The sequence below is a fragment of the Schistocerca serialis genome, chromosome 1, assembly GCF_023864345.2.
Source record: "Schistocerca serialis cubense isolate TAMUIC-IGC-003099 chromosome 1, iqSchSeri2.2, whole genome shotgun sequence".
NCBI classification, from domain to species: Eukaryota; Metazoa; Arthropoda; class Insecta; order Orthoptera; family Acrididae; genus Schistocerca; species Schistocerca serialis.
In genome coordinates, this window is record NC_064638.1 from 1,072,056,174 (window position 1) to 1,072,073,572 (window position 17,399).

At 41.8% G+C, this 17,399-nt stretch overlaps 1 protein-coding gene across 1 annotated transcript in view; it reads right to left on the reverse strand.

Moving 5' to 3' along the window:
• Positions 1 to 17,399, reverse strand: part of LOC126415829 (muscle-specific protein 20-like) — a 170,103-nt gene that overhangs the window by 33,736 nt on the left and 118,968 nt on the right. The window lies entirely within an intron of this gene.

The window sequence follows — 17,399 nt, forward strand, 5'->3', positions numbered from 1 at the left end:
TAGCATGGAGAGATGCCTTGTGCGGCTGGTCCCGGCGGAGGTTCGAGTCCTCCCTCGGGCATGGCTGTGTGTGCGTTTGTCCTTAGGATAATTTAGGTTAAGTAGTGTGTAAGTAGTGTGTAAGCTTAGCAGTTAAGTCCCATAAGATTTCACACACATTTGAATACTTTTTTTGAACCAGTCTTATGACAGAAAAGCGCAACAACAACTATATCGCTTAGGCTGCAGCTGAAAATTGAAGTCCATCAGTTTTGTTTTCGTGACATTCGTCACTTAAAATAGACACAAGTTACGGCGTTCAGTTTGGCACTCCATAGTTTTTAAGGAAATCAGCCCTGAATTTTACCATGCTAATGACAGTGTACGCGATACTGCCGCCATCGTTTATGTGCATATCGCTATCCCATGACCAGTGTAGTTTAGAACTGTGCGACATCTCTTGCGTAAAATGGGATTTGATTGGATGTTATTTCATACATAAAACAATAAACCTGATTCACAGAGACATTGTCATGTAGATTTATGGCGTACAATTTTGTACTCAGTATACAAAGCTTACCAAGTCGGTGATTTATTTGGGACCAAATAGCATCGCGTAACTTGTTGCTTTATTCTTCAGATTTTAAACACTGGATAAATACAATATGTACAAATACCATATGCCGTCTGTATGCTTTTTTTTTTTAATGTGTGTTCAAATGTCTCAACCTATACGTCGAGTTGCTACACTATTTCGGGTAAAAGAAGGTCCGACTCGATATTAGGAAGTATGCGATGACGTTTGTCAGTTCAGTGTTGTTTGTGCATTGTCCTCGCCATGTACCCTCCCATTCGAACTATTTCTAAAGTTGAGTTGTTACGCAATATTATTCCTTTGTTACATTTCAGAAAGCCTTTATTTTCGGAGCTCACGTACAATAATGAAGGAAAATCAACTATGAACTAAAGTAACTTAGTTACGAAGTTCTGTGTTTCGCAGGCATTCAGCTGGAACTCCTTACAACTCAACACATAATTTATGCATCTGTTTCAGACGGGAGTTCTCAGAAATTGTTATCCGATACGGTTTTTGACAGGGGCAGCGATTTTGTGTTGTTTTTTAGTCTGGTCCGATAAATGGCCACACGTTTGGGAAGAGGAGACACAAGAGCTCTGATACCAGCGGCTAATTTTCCTCTCATTGGGTCATACATTATAAGTGCAACCTCACTGTCACTCATGAAACATCTAGGGCTGGCTTGATGCCCAAGCGACGCAAGCCGCCACCTGGGGTGCCAACCTGAAAGGGGCGCCCCAGTGCAAGATTTGTATACACTGCATGCCACAATTATAGCAGCGAGAATAGACACCGGTGAAAGTGTAAGAGGGTAAAAGAGGGGGAGCGGGGCGCCAAATGATTAGTCGTTTGTCTGCAAAAATTTTAACGAATCGGCACTGGACACTTCTCCATGTAACTGTCTCTTCATTTAATAGTTTTCACATTTTGTATACTAACGGCTATGGAAAATCGCTACTAATCTGATACTAACTGCTGATTTCCGGACGAGAACTGCGATTTCTGTGGTAGCTGTACGTTCACTTGACGTCTCTTTCCTTATTCGTTTACGACATTGTTACCAACCTAAATAGGTACATGATGCAAACTTAATAACTGTTCATTTCTGTTGTTATTATTATCTTAACATTATGTTAAGATATTTGGGAGGGCGGTATTGTGGTTAGTCAGGGAGGGATTTGTAGACTGTTGACTGTGGATCTAACAACTGTTAGAGGGTGGATAAGAAGTTTTAGAGTCGCTGATACGTTGAGGTCTTCGGATGATAGGATATCTGGTTTAGAGGTTATTTGGAGCGGGTCATGAAAGAGCGAGGAAAACGGAGTTTGTGTGGCAGTCTTCTGATGCTCTTCCGCTGGAGTGTTATTCTACCATTTCATATATCAATGAGAGCTGTGAGTTGTCTGTCAAGTACACTTGGTCATGCGAATGCGTTTTCTTTCTTGCTTTGGTGTTTTGCATACGATAATTTTCCCGCACCGTCAAAAGCTGCCTTTTATTGCTTCTTCTGATCATTTTCATGTCTCCTTCTCTAGAGGTTAGCTTATAGTTCTGTTTTCTGAGATGCTCTGCAAATATGGAGTGGTTCGTGCTACACTACCAAGCCCTCGAGTTCTCTGTATCTGGTATCCCACGTATCCGTCATTGTAACTGCTACATACCGGTACATGCCTTGTGGTGCATGCCTATGTCTCTTGTCAGTTTTGTAGCGTATTTTTGGAAAGAACTGTCTGTTGTGTATGCTGCTATGTTTATGTCTTGTCTTTCAGAGAAAGAGAGCAAAAATGAACAGTCTTAGAGTCTGTATAATGTACTCAGGTTGGAAACACTTAGGAAAGAAAACAAACATCAAGAGAATACAAAATTACGACATAAATCATGGCTATTGTACGAATATCTGCAGTTAATTCCAGAGTGATAGTGCTGTTCCACAGCGATTAGATTACACATATAAAAATACGGAACAAAAATATCATAACATGAAAATGTGACGATGTTTCATTAATGAATTGGCAGTGCGACCTCTAACCTACGATCAGATGAGAGAAAACGCAAATTTCCGACGGAATAACGAATAACTGTATATAGTAATTTATCTACTTAAAAATTAGGACATGAACTGCTTTTTAATCTACAAATATAGCATTAAAAACAAACCTGTATTATTGTACACTAGCCTAGCGCCCGCTGCTTCGCTCGCGTAGAATGTATGGACTGCAGAGACTTTTTACTTACTCGAATTTTTTTGTCGTTCTCAAATTGCAACACCTTCTAAGCTTTTCACACTAATTAAGACCATATAATCATGATCTTTTCTGAATATACTTCTGAGCAAAATGCGATTCTGGTAGCTGGAGTCCAAAGTTTTTGTTAAAAATGGTTTTTGCTTTCTTTTGGAGATACTTCCATAGCAACTTTCATCCTCTAACAAATATTTCCTTACGTCTAACCAAGAAGTGAAATACCAGTTATAAGTTTTTCAATGAAAAAAATACTTTCTTACAAATTTTCATCCCCTCTTGTGCTCCCTTACGTCTAACCAAGAAGTGAAATACCAGTTATAAGTTTTTCAATGAAAAAAATATTTTCTTACAAATTTTCATCCCCTCTTGTGCTCCCTTACGGACTGAATTTCCAGAAACAGTAAAACACGTATTTTTTTTATTTTCAACCGGTGAGTCAAATACCAACTGTAATAAATGTAGCCTTAAAAATCCTTTAATAGTTCTTTAGTAATTATTTATTTTCAAAAACCTTTCGCCACTATTTTACCCCCTTAGTGGTTGAATTTCCAAAACTGGTGAAACACGTATTTTTTTTATTTTCTGACTGAGAAACCAAATACCAGTTTTCGTAGTTCTAGCTTTAAAATTCCCTTAATAGGGACATACTTCCAAAAAGCCTTTCATCTCCTACTTCACCACCTTAGGAGTGGAATTTCGGACAATCCCTTCTTAAACGATGTCTACAGTGTAAGATCCACACCCTCTCCAAACTTAAAGTTTCAATTCTTAGCCGTTTGCACTAGGCAATGATGAGTCAGTGAATCACTCTGACCTTATTTCACAACCCCTTAGGGGTTGAATAAAAAAAAAGTGGAACACGTATTTTTTTATTTCTAACTGAGAAACAAAATTTAAATTTTCATAAATTGCCACAAACTGACAACCGGTAGCTGTACAACACAATGCATGCACATTTTGCGTGCTTGCATTCAACATTCTGGCGTTTACACCGGTTATTAATGTATCAGCATTTCACATTTGCAATGGCTTCTCTCACACGTACATTAACCTGCAATACTGCAGTGTTATTCACTTAAATATGATAGCTAGACAAATGTATTCCCGAAATTTCACTACTCTACATTAATTATTTTTTTGGTGTAGCGATTTTTTTCTGTCAGTGCAGAACAACAACTAGTGAGGCGCTGTTGGTGACACTACGCTTGTTACCTCTGGACCTAGCCGTAAAAAAGAGAGGTGCAAAGACCCTCATCGAATAAAGAAATAAAGACATGCATTGATAGAGAATGGCAAAAAATCTGGGACAGGGCAGAAACGAGCCCCTTCCTAACATATAAGAAATATCCAGAATGTCATACTTCCTTCCGACAAAGGGAGCTATACACGACCTGTCGGGACATGGTCCATATCCCATCTTCTTATTGAAAATAAGACAACGCGCCACAGACTCTTGTGAAGGAACGTCTATGGCAATTCAACGGCCTGTAACATTTCGAGGGCTATGCGGAAAGTAGGGACCGATAGGTTGCGAAGTGTAAACGACAGTAAAAATCCGATGAAGCTTTGAACAGATGCGCTATATTCACGCCAGTTCGTATGCAACATTTGGACTGTTCTTGTATTTAGATAACAGACGCCATAGGTCGCTCTATGATACAGACGAAGCTTGACAGGATGAAAGATATGTGAAAATAGAGGGATTCCCAACTCGGCTTAGATGTCAATAGTCAAAAGCGTTCAAGAAAATGACGAACAAACTTTCGACGTGACTTCATTAGTCCAATCGCGCACCGTAAAAGCAAGTGAGATGATACTGCAGTAGCTAAGAGCACGGTTTCGAAATTTTGCGTCTCGTGTTTTGTTTCTTTCGCCGTGGTTGAGGAAGTATTTCACACAATTTTTTTTGTGACATCTTAAAATACAATGGGATTATTGACAAAAGAAATAAGCATTTAAAATCCTTTTAATATAGATTCTATTTCACAAATCGCGTATAATCTTACATAATTAACAGTAAAGGAAAATTTGAAACGTAGAAAATCTAGTGTTTCAATTTTTTCTTTGTATTTTACTTTTATGCTTCCAGAGAATCAGTGCATTCATTAAAAGACTGAAAGCATAATAATTCGGAGCACCAGAGCAATGTGCGAAGACAAATATATCACAGTCTTAATTTTTTTTTAATATCATTAGAGAAACAATCTCGCCATCTGGTCACAATTGCACGATAAATCACGCATATCGAAGCATTTTATCGAAAGCTGGAACCTACAATCTATTATGGATTAAGGTGCGTATTTTAATTGCTTCGCTTCTACTTGTAATTTCTCTTTGTTTTACTATGACAGCAGGGCTGTTTTGTAGTCGGCGAACAAACGCCTGTCAGTAAAACCGTACGTCGCAGGGTTTACATAACGGCGTATACTTTGGCAGATTTACTTTTAATGAACATTTTGGAATTCCGATTACATCGACAAACATCCCACCGGATAAGGAGTGATCGTTCCGCCCACTCCAATAGTCAATAATGTACTAAATGTTTCCAAAAACTGTCGCAAAATTTCGTTCAAAAACTGATGATAGGTTTCTTTTGCGAACTTCCCAGATTTTGTTGCTGTCGTGTGCACTTTCTGACGTTGTTCCATTAGCTGGTTTACGTCTTGATGGACTCGAGAAATAAATTTGTCACTAACAACCTAAAACTGTTGGTTGCAGTTTTCTGTAAGGTGTTAATCCGTCTCAATTGTGATGGTAAAACCTATATTTCATAAGTCTTGAAATTTTTATTTCTCTTGCCTGTAATTCCATTGTGTTTCACGATGTCATAAAAATATAGGTGTCACGTATTTCTGCGACCAATAAAAGAAAAATAAACAACATAAAATTAGATCTGAAGACGGGGAGCAAAATTTCGAAACTGTTCCTTTGGCCGGAGCGCTGCCAACGCAGTAGGTATTGCATGGTGCGAGTAGTCTGATGAAGTCGCGCCGCAACTATGGTCGTCATTTTCTCGGAAACTATTGCGTGTTTTGCCACGTAAGCCAAAACAGAGGTCGTTTATTTTCATCCGTTTGCCACCCTGCCAAGTTTCAACTGTGTCAGAGGCGACGCATGGCGGGTTCCCCTTGCTACACTCATTGTGCCGGGATATGACGAAACGAGTGATTCGCTAATGATGGAAGGGAGCTGGTAAGCGCTATTGTCATTGTACTAGATGGCAGGATAATGCAAGAGCCTACACCGTAGTTCACACCACAAACGCTTTAAGGAAAGTACGGATCACCGACTAGTTGCCAAGCAAGCAGTCGTCTCTCACCTGCAGACTGACTGGGATGCTATAGGAAGACGTACACTTTCATACGAGACTCCAGCCAGCAGCCTTAGTAAATGGACACAGCATAAAGTTCCGCTACGAAAAAACTCTTCAAGATTACATTTGGAGGCTATTTGCTTCCATGCCAATTTCAACGAATACAAAACTGTATCCGTAATTCTGGGGGTAACATTTCATATTAATGTTGATTGTGGACATCAGTTCCGAATGGAATGAAAATTTTATCATTGAATAATCGTTACGTCATGAACTTAGACACGATATCTGTAGTCTGCGGAAAGTGGCAATTGACTTTAAATAAGGAAACGTTAAGGTTAGCCACATGAGGCCATCCACATGAGCCTTATGTCATGTAGATGATATTACCCTCTCTGGATCTGTAAGTTAGGTCTTAGCATTATACTGTATTTTACGTGCGTTCATAAACACACTTACGAAAGATATGTATGTGCCACGTATGTTATGTAATCGTTTTGTACACAACTTGTTTTTAAGATTGTGAATTGCTATGGAAACAACCTTCTCCGAAGTAACAGAATCATGGCCCGAATAGAGCGGCACTTCTCCGAAGTTCCCTTGTAACCTTCAACATGACCACTGCCATTCGCTAACGAACATTTGTTAGCACCATACGCAAATGTACCCACTTTATTTACTGCTATTTTGGACGCAAACTTTGATGTGTACTGGTTGCGATATGCTATCCATTTATGCTTTGCACTCTAATTTAACTTGTCTTTGGATAAATTGGAATTTTGAGAACGGGCATAGCCCGAAACCGGCTAAATAAAGATCCATTGTAGTTGCAACTCTGGCTGTCTCTTTTCGCAACACACAAAAGAAATCCGTTAAATTTCAGTTGTACTATAAATATCACAAATTAAAAGACAGCCAATTCAATTAAAAACCGAGGAATTACATTTACGAACACCGTTAATTGTAACGACCACATAGGCAATTTTGTGGGGAAGTGGAGTGAAAGACTGTGCTTTATTGCCAGAACACTTAGAAGATGCAACAGATCTAATAATGAAACCGCCTCCACTACGCTCGCTGTCCTCTGCTAGAGTACTGCTTTGCGATGTGGGATCCTCATCAGATAAAACTAACGGAAGAGATCAGGAAAGTCCAAAGAAGGTTCAAATGGTTCAAATGGCCTTAAGCACTATGGGACTTAACATCGGAGGTCATCAGTCCCCTAGGCTTAGAACTACTTAAACCTAACTAACCTAAGGACATCACACACATCCATGCCCGAGGCAGGATTCGGACCTGCGACCGTAGCAGCAGCACGGTTCCAGACTGAAGGGCCTAGAACCGCTCGGCCACAGCGGCCGCCTCCAAAGAAGGGTAGTTCGTATTGTATTACCGCGAAATAGGGGAGGTAGTGTCTTGGCTATGGTAAACGACTTGTGGTGACACTCATTAAAAGAACGGCTTTTTTCATTGCTGAAAGATACGTTCGCGATATTTGAGTCACCACCTTTCTCCTCTGAATATGAAAATATTTATTGATGGCAGCCTACACAGACAGTTTGATCATCTTAATAAAGTAATACAAATCAGAACTCGTGCGGAAAGATTTGTGTGTTGTTAGAGTGTGGCACGATAGAGAAATAGTCTGAAGGTGGTTCGATGAATCCTCTGCCAGGCAGTTAAGCCTGAATTGCAGAGAAGTTATATAGGTGCAGATGAATATTTCCTAAAGATATGATTGATACTTGACTGATGCTTCACGGAGTAACACTTCGCATTTTCGTCAGTGTATTTTTGAGGTGGGTCGTTAGCAACACACAATGGTCGATAAGATTATTCTAACAGCGGGGAAATCTTAAAAAATTCTGAAGTATATTCCCGTGTACAGGGATGGTAACGTACGAATATATTAAGGAAGCAAAGTTCCCTGGAAAGTAGGTGACGCAGCTTCCTGTGTGCAGTAAACTATACTCGCTAGGTCACTTTCTGGCTATTGGGCCTCCATGTTTGGTATTCTCGGACTGGAAACAGACATGTCCGAAAAAATAGACATCACACATTCATATAACTGATTCGTGTATCTACATCTACAACTACATCCATACTCCGCAACCACCTGACGGTGTGTGGCGGAGAGTACTTTGAGTACCTCTATCGGTTCTCTCTTCTATTCCAGTCTCGTATTGTTCGTGGAAAGAAAGATTGTCGGTATGCCTTTGTGTGGGCTCTAATCTCTCTGATTTTATCCTCATAGTATCTTCGCGAAACATACGTACGAGGGACTCCTCGGTGAAGTTATGTTCCCGAAACTTCAACAAAAGCCCGTTCCGAGCCACTGAGCGTCTCTCTTGCAGAGCCTTCCACTGGAGTTTATCTATCATGTCCGTAACGCATTCGCGATTACTAAATGATCCTGTAACGAAGCGAGTTGCTCTCCGTTGGATCTTCTCTATCTCTTCTATCAATCCTATCTGGTACGGGTCCCACATCGGTGAGCAGTATTCAAGCAGTGGGCGAACAAGTGTACTGTAACCTACTTCCTTTGTTTTCGGATTGCATTTCCTTAGGATTCTTCCAATGAATCTCAGTCTGGCATCTGTTTTACCGACGATTAATTTATATGGTCATTCCATTTTAAATCACTCCTATTGCCTACTCCCGGGTAATTTATGGAATTAACTGCTTCCAGTTGCCGACCTGCTATATTGTAGCTAAATGATAAAGGATCTTTCTTTCTATGTATTCGCAGCACATTACACTTGTCTACATTGAGGTTCAATTGCCATTCCCTGAACCATGCGTCAATTCGTTGCAGATCCTCCTGCATTTCAGTACAATTTTCCATTGTTACAACCTCTCGATATACTACAGCATCCGCGAAAAGTCTCAGTGAACTTCCGATGTTATCCACAAGGTCATTTATATACATTGGGAATAGCAATGGTCCTACGACACTCCCCTGCGGCGCACCTGAATTCACTCTTACTTCGGAAGACTTCTCTTCATTGAGAATGACATGCTGCGTTCTGTTATCTAGGAACTCTTCAATCCAATCACACAATTGGTCTGATAGTCCATATGCTCTTACTTTGTTCATTAAACGACTGTGGAAAACTGCATCAAACGCCTTGCGGAAGTCAAGAAACACGGCATGTACCTGGGAACCCGTTTCTATGCTATGGCCCTCTGAGTCTCGTGAACTAATAGCGCGAGCTGAGTTTCACACGATCATCTTTTTCGAAATCCATGCTGATTCCTACAGAGTAGATTTCTAGTGTCCAGAAAAGTCATTATACTCGAACATAATACTTGTTCCAAAATTCTACAACTGATCGATGTTAGAGATATAGGTCTATAGTTCTGCACATCTGTCCGACGTCCCTTCTTGAAAACGGGGATGACCTTTGCCCTTTTCCAATCTTTTGGAACGCTACGCTCTTCTAGAGACCTACGGTACACCGCTGCAAGAAGGAGGGCAAGTTCCTTCGCGTACTCTGTGTAAAATCGAACTGATATCCCATCAGGTCCAGCGGCGTTTCCTCTTTTGAGCGATTTTAATTGTTTTTCTATCGGTCTGTCATCTATTTCGATATCTATCATTTTGTCATCCGTGCGACGCTCTAGAGAAGGAACTACAGTGCTATCTTCCTCAGTGAAACAGCTTTGAAAAAAGACATTCAGTATTTCGGCGTTTAGTCTGTCATCCTATGTTTCAGCACCATTTTGGTCACAGAGTGTCTGGACATTTTCTTTTGATCCACCTACCACTTTGACATAACACCAAAATTTCTTAGGATTTTCTACCAAGTCAGTACACAGAACTTTACTTTCGAATTCATTGAACGTCTCTCGTGTAGCCCTCTTCACACTACATTTCGCTTCGTGTAATTTTTGTTTGTCTGCAAGGCTTTGGCTATGTTTATGTTTGCTGTGAAGCTCCCTTTGCTTCCGTGGCAGTTTTCTAACTCGCTTGTTGTACCACAGTGGCTCTTTTCCATCTCTTACGATCTTGTTTGGCACATACTAATCTAATGGATATTGTACGATGCTTTTGAACTTTGTCCACTGATCCTCAACACTATCTGTACTTGAGACATAAATTTTGTGCTGATCCGTCAAGTACTCTGAAATCTGCTTTTTGTCACTTTTGCTAAACAGAAAAATCTTCCTACCTTTTTTAATATTTCTATTTACGGCTGAAATCATCGATGCTGTAACCGCTTTATGATCTCTGATTCCCTGTTCGGCGTTAACTGTTTCAAATAGTTCGGATCTGTTTGTCACCAGAAGGTCTAATATGTAATCGCCACGAGTCGGTTCTCCGTTTAACTGCTCAAGATAGTTTTCAGATAACGCACTTAAAAAAATTTCACTGGATTCTTTGTCCCTGCCACCCGTTATAAACCTTTGAGTCTCCCAGTCTATATCTGGTAATTTAAAATCTCCACCCAGAACTATAACATGGTCGGGAAATCTTCACGAAATATTTTCCAAATTTTCCTTCAGGTGCTCTGCCATAACAGCTGCTGAGCCAGGGGGCCTACAGAGACACCCAACTACCATGTTTGATCCTGCTTTAACCGTGACCTTCACCCAAATTGTTTCACACTTCGGATCTCCGTCAATTTCCTTCGATACTATTGCACTTTTTATCGCTATAAACACGCCTCCCCCTTCACTGTCCAGCCTGTGTCTGCGGTAAACATTCCAATCACACAATTGGTCTGATAGTCCATATGCTCTTACTTTGTTCATTAAACGACTGTGGGGAACTGTATCAAATGCCTTGATCAAGATGCACGGCATCTACCTGGGAACCCGTGTCTTGGCAATGGATCGACCTTCTTCAATGCGGATGCACAAGTACGTCCGACCTTCTGAGGGAATCTCAGAGTAGCGAGCATGGAGGAAATGGACAGGGACTACGGACAGGTGGCACTCCGGTGGGAGTGTGCGTCGGCGGTGAGGCATGCCGAGATAGGACAGTTGGGCGGCCGCAGTGGCCGTGCGGTTAAAGGCGCTGCAGTCTGGAACCGCAAGACCGCTACGGTCGCAGGTTCGAATCCTGCCTCGGGCATGGCTGTTTGTGATGTCCTTAGGTTAGTTAGGTTTAACTAGTTCTAAGTTCTAGGGGACTAATGACCTCAGCAGTTGAGTCCCATAGTGCTCAGAGCCATTTGAACCATTTTTTTAGGACAGTTGCAGTAACACAATCACGGTCCAGTACACATTTTCTCTCGCCACCGCAGATTCTGCGTAATGTCCCGATGCACCTTACATCAGTAATCCCTTTCCTTTTCTCCCCCCTCCACCTTCGCTTTACATTACTGGCCATTAAAATTGCTACACCACGAAGATGACGTGCTACAGACGCGAAATTTAACCGACAGGAAGAAGATGCTGTGATATGCAAATGATTAGTTTTTCAGAGCACTCACACAAGGTTGGCGCCGGTGGCGACACCTACAACATGCTGACATGAGGAAAGTTTCCAACCGATTTCCAATACACAAACAGCAGTTGACCGGTGATATGTTGTTGTGATGCCTCGTGTAAGGAGGAGGAATGCGTACCATCACGTTTCCGACTTTGATAAAGGTCGGATTGTAGCCTATCGCAAATGCGGTTTATCGTATCGCGACATTGCTGCTCGCGTTGGTCGAAATCCAATGACTGTTAGCAGAATATGGAATCGGTGGGTTGAGGAGGGTAATACGGAACGCCGTGCTGGATCCCAACTGCCTCGTATCACTAGCAGTCGAGATGACAGTCATCTTACCCGCATGTCTGTAACGGATCGTGCCCTGAGTCAACAGATGGTGACGTTTGCAAGACAACAACCATCTGCACGAACAGCTCGACGACGTTTGCAGCAGCATGGACTATCAGCTCCGAGAGCATGGCTGCGGTTACCCTTGACGCTGCATCACAGACAGGAGCGCCTGCGATGATGTACTCAACGAAGAACCTGGGTGCGCGAATGGCAAAACGTCATTTTTTCGGATGAATCCAGGTTGTGTTTATAGCATCATGACGGTCGCATCCGTGTTTGGCGACATCGCGGTGAACGCACATTGGAAGTGCGTATTAGTCATCGCCATATTGGCGTATCACCCGGCGTGATGGTATGGGGTGCCATTGGTTACACGTCTTGGTCACCTCTTGTTCGCATTGACGACATTTTTAACACTGGATGTTACATTTCAGATGTGTTTTACGACCCGTGGCTCTCCCCTTCATTCGATCCCTGCGAGACCCTACATTTCAGCAGGATAATACACGACCGCATGTTGCAGGTCCTGTACGGGCCTTTCTGGATACAGAAAATGTTCGACTGCTACCCTGGGCAGCACATTCTCCAGATCTCTCACCAACTGAAAACGTCTGGTCAATGGTGGCCGAGCAACTGGCTCGTCACAATACGCCAGTCACTACTCTTGATGAACTGTGGCATCGTGTTGAAGCTGCATGGGCAGCTGTACCTGTACACGCCATCCAAACTCTGTTTCACTCAATGCCCAGGCGTATCAAGGCCGTTATTACGGCCAGAGGTGGTCGTTCTGGGCACTGATTTCTCAGGATCTATGCACCCAAATTGCGTGAAAATGTAATCATATGTCAATTCTGGTATAATATATTTGTCCAATGAATAGCCACGCCACTCGGAAGTAGCCGAAAGGCACGCGTCAAACTCACGCAGGCTAGAGATAGGTCTGAAACAGGATACGTAATGAATGCTATAAAGAAAAGTACGTAGCTTCTGGAATACTTAACTTTAATCCATCATTTGTATACATCGTTCTTGATGAGACATGCTTCATACGATAACTATCAATTGCTATGGCGCCTTGCTAGGTCGTAGCCATTGACTTAGCTGAAGGCTATTCTAACTATCGGCTCTGCAAAGGAGCGAGGCTTCGTCAGTTTAGTCGCTAGCACAGTCGTCCGTACAACTGGGCGGAGTTCCAGTACGTCTCTCGAGACCTGCCGTGTGGTGGCGCTCGGTCTGCGATCACTGACAGTGGCGACACGCGGGTCCGACATGTACTAATGGACCGCGGCCGATTTAAAGCTACCACCTAGCAAGTGTGGTGTCTGGCGGTGACACCACATAAGACACTGCTTGTCCACGATAAGTTGACGATTCGCGCGGTGGCTATCGGGAAGGGCAGGTGGCGTGCCTTGCACTCTCCTTAAGACTGCTGAGGGGAGAGGAGCGGCAAGAGGACGACAGTGTTGGCTGCTTGCCGATCTACTGGCACCTTACTCTTAACCAGGTGTACGGTAATACTTTGCGCCTAGTGGCAGCTTAACGTTGGCAGCGCTCTGAGATAAATGAATATCTTTCAGCTATACTATGTTCACTCTAAGAATAAATCTGATGTAAACAAACACAAAAGCGTTGATTGGCCAGCACCGTAGCACACGTACACTGGTGTTGTTGGGCTCTTGCAAGGAGATCCTATTTATGTATTAGATATCTTGTTACTATATTAAGGTAAATGAAATTTTAAGATATTCTAGTGTGTTAACAGCCATCAACGTTTTTTTATCATAATCTAGCTACGTATTTTTTGTTTAAGAAATCGTGTACAGTCCCAGTCACTGTACTGTTGTGCTCGTACTGTCGCGATGGAAACTAGCTGAAGCTGTTTCCTGCTCGGTAGTGAAATACGATCGTGAAACACCGTTAAAACGTGGTTTGAAATATTGTTTTCAAAGTTTTTCACAAGTTTACAAACAAAAATCTGCTTCGAAGCTTTCCGGGGACATTATTTATTAAATCTAAGGGGGCTTGTGAAAGTTATTTTTGGCTGAATGGGTAGCGTCGTAAATTCGTAAGCAATTCTTACTTTAGTCTCCTTTTTTCGTTCAATTTTGAATATGTGAATCTTTTAAATATAAAATTCACCATATATATGTTAAATAAAAACATAACTAATAATTATTTTTTGAAATGCGCGTATTCTTGTTTCTACTTACATATTGCACGCAAAACTCAAGATTTCTTTGCAAATATACATTCATGATTATCGAAGATTGTGTAAATTAAGAACATATAACAAATTAAATTTTTTAGGATAAAAGTGAAAAATCAAATAATTTTTATTTGGATCATATCCATTATTTTATATCAAAAAATGGTTCAAATGGGACTTAACAGCTGTGGTCATCAGTCCCCTAGAATTTAGAACTACTTAAACCTAACTAACCCAAGGACATCACACACATCCATGCCCAAGGCAGGATTCGAACCTGCGACCGTAGCAGTCGTGCGGTTCCGGGTTGGGCGCCTAGAACCGCTCGGCCACCGCTGCCGGCCTTTTATATCACATATGTGATCTCACACGAGCTATAGTGATAAGCGTCGTACAAACATGGAAAACAATAATTTTCACGGCATCGAGAACACTACAGAAATGCTGTTCTTTACCGTTACCACCATACCTACAGAACTGATCTGGAGCCAAGTTACGGTACTTGTCGCGAGAGGCATTTAAGCTGCCAGACGTACTGGAACTAATGCACGAAGTTTTGTCACGCCTCACTACCGAAAGCTGGCGGGATACAGAACCGCACGTCATAAGAGAAGATAAAGCGGCGCTTGGATTGTTTTATGGAATCTGTTGTCGATCAGCTCGTCATAAACGTGGTAGATCTCAATTCTAGTACGGAAGTCTATTGCTCGTATTCCGATTTGGAAGGAGTTCACAATGCCTTCAATGGTGCATGAATTTCACTGCAGTGGACAACATATAGTGGTCAATTTTTTGGCGTTTTCAATCAGTCATGAGGCTGCATATGCATGTATGACATAACAGCAGTAGAGAGTGCCGATTGCAGTGAACGGTGTGCATTTGTAGCCTCAGGACTGATTGAAAATGCCAAAGAAGCGACTATTAAAAGCTGTCCACTGTAGCGGACGCTATGCGCCACAAGGTTAAGTATACGACGAAATCCCGGCAATACACTTTTGAGTCGCACATAGCTCGCTCAGAAAAATTACCTTGTGTTTAAGTTACGAATTTTCTGTACTCTTTTTTTTTTAATTACAATACTATGTTGACTAAGAACGAGAGCATGTTATTCTTCTGTCTGCTCCCCAAACAAGTGTGCGATATTGCTGGAATTCTGTTTAAAAATTAAATGACATTCGAAGCTACGTTGTTTCTCTGTTCGCCAATTTACGTCTTAACTGCAACTATTCGTACCATTGCAGGTTAGTTGGACCAGTTAGCTTCCCTGTGCTGCCCAAGTTACGTGCACCGGTAAAGCTGTTGTCCCGTATTATCGTTCAGTCGGTGTGCACATAACGCACAGCATAAAACGTGTCCTTATTACCGTACTTGACTGCACTCGAGACAGCTTGGCTTCTGCTCCACGTCCAGTGAAATCCAGTGTGATTCCAGCAAACGTGGAAGAACACATATTGCAATGTTTACATCAGGTTTATTCTTGCGACGAACACACTATAGTACCGATTTTCTCCGCTCGTGGCAGCACCAGTGCAATCGCCAAGTTATCGTGCACGAGCAGCAGCTGTACTGGCGTGCGTGTGAGTGCTAGGTAGAGATGGGTAGTCCGCGAACGAACGGGTGCAAAGGAACGGTTCACCAAGATGAACGAAAGGACCGAGAACGAATTCCAACGAACGATCGGTTCATAGTTCATTTGGGTCGTGGCGGTCTACTTATAGTTCCCGGGAACGGGGAACGATCGGTTCATAGTTCACTAGTTCACTTCGGTCGCGGCAGTCACTTCGGCAGTTCTCGTTCCAGCCTCGGTCGCGTGCTCGCCTGTCTCCCTCGGCCGCACTCGTTCTTCGCATGACCACCTGTCTCAGTTCCACTGCCGATTGCTCCTAGCTGTTCATTATCCAGTATGTTCGTTTCGTTCACTGCGGTCGCCCATTTCACATGTGTTCCAAACTGTTCTTGCAGTTGGTTCTGGCTATTCAGCGTCCACGACCGGCAATCAAAAAGTATTTTATTGTTACGTAAAATACATAAAAATTACGTTGTATCTAATAGGTACGTCTTTTCAGGTAACAAAAGGACATATCAGCTCACTTCATTATATCGATGAACAGCAGAAGACATACTTATAACAAGGCAAGTTTTTTTTCTTATTCATATATTTTTTGGTTTCATCGACTTGATTTAGCAACTAACTTTCAATAATTTGCTTAATTTTTAGTGTAAGAAAATTCATATAAATCGATTTTCGTGTATCTTTCATATAAAAAACATTACATTCAGGAAGGCTCTAATTATTTTTAGTTTGGTTGTTTCCAATTTGCATTACCTGCTAGTTAGGTTTCTTTGAAAAAAAAAAGTGGACTGTGAGTCATTTTGGCTCAGTAGGAAATGCGGTGTCTCTCCATTTGAAGAGACACAGATTGCCATAAAATCGTATTTACTTATTATCTCAAAAACATTTGTTCAGAAGGAGCTTCCAAACCAAAAATTTTATTGCTGCGAACTTAATTATTATTATTGCATTGACTTTAATAATGCAACATAAAAATCTAATTTTTACTAAGCTTGTAATGCAAGTATGATGAGATAACCACATCTTATTTTATGCTTCCATAAAGCCCCTACTTCGCCTACGAACTCAGAGACAACGTGAAGTATATATAGGGTGTAAACGATTATTGTTTACAACGTAGCATAGCTATGTAGTGGAAGTCGAAACGAAGAATTTTATACAAGACACTTGTGGTCTATTAAATTGGGAAACAGCCACCAACAGGTTTACAAGACTACATGAGCTATAGCCCATGCGCGTCGCGTGAGATTTTCATGTTCTCTTCTCCAGCTCTCTACACATCGTCAGCGATTGTTTCGCAATTGTTGCCTGCATTAGCTTGTTATTTCTTCACTGCCTAATTATTACATGTTTGTCTGTTTGTTGTATCTGCTCGTAACGGGCAACACATCGTCCGTAATTGGCGAGCAGTCTGTACTCGGGGCCGGTTTTCCTTGCGCCACTCTATATTATTTCCCTACGATCAGCCACACAACGCTACAGTTGGCTAAACGAGAGGTTCTGCAGAGTCACAGGAATTACTTCTAAAAGTGTGTAAGAATTCTGTAATGAATAAAAACTCTATACTCCAGGGGGGAGGCAAGTGCCCCCTCTTGGTGCCCTCCATTCTTCAGTCACCTACACTACTAGTTTTCAGTTTTTTCATAAGAACCATATACCAAGCACAAATGAACGGTGAACAAGTGAAAATGAACGGTTCCCAAAAAAGAACGGCCAGCAGTGAACTAGTTCCCAA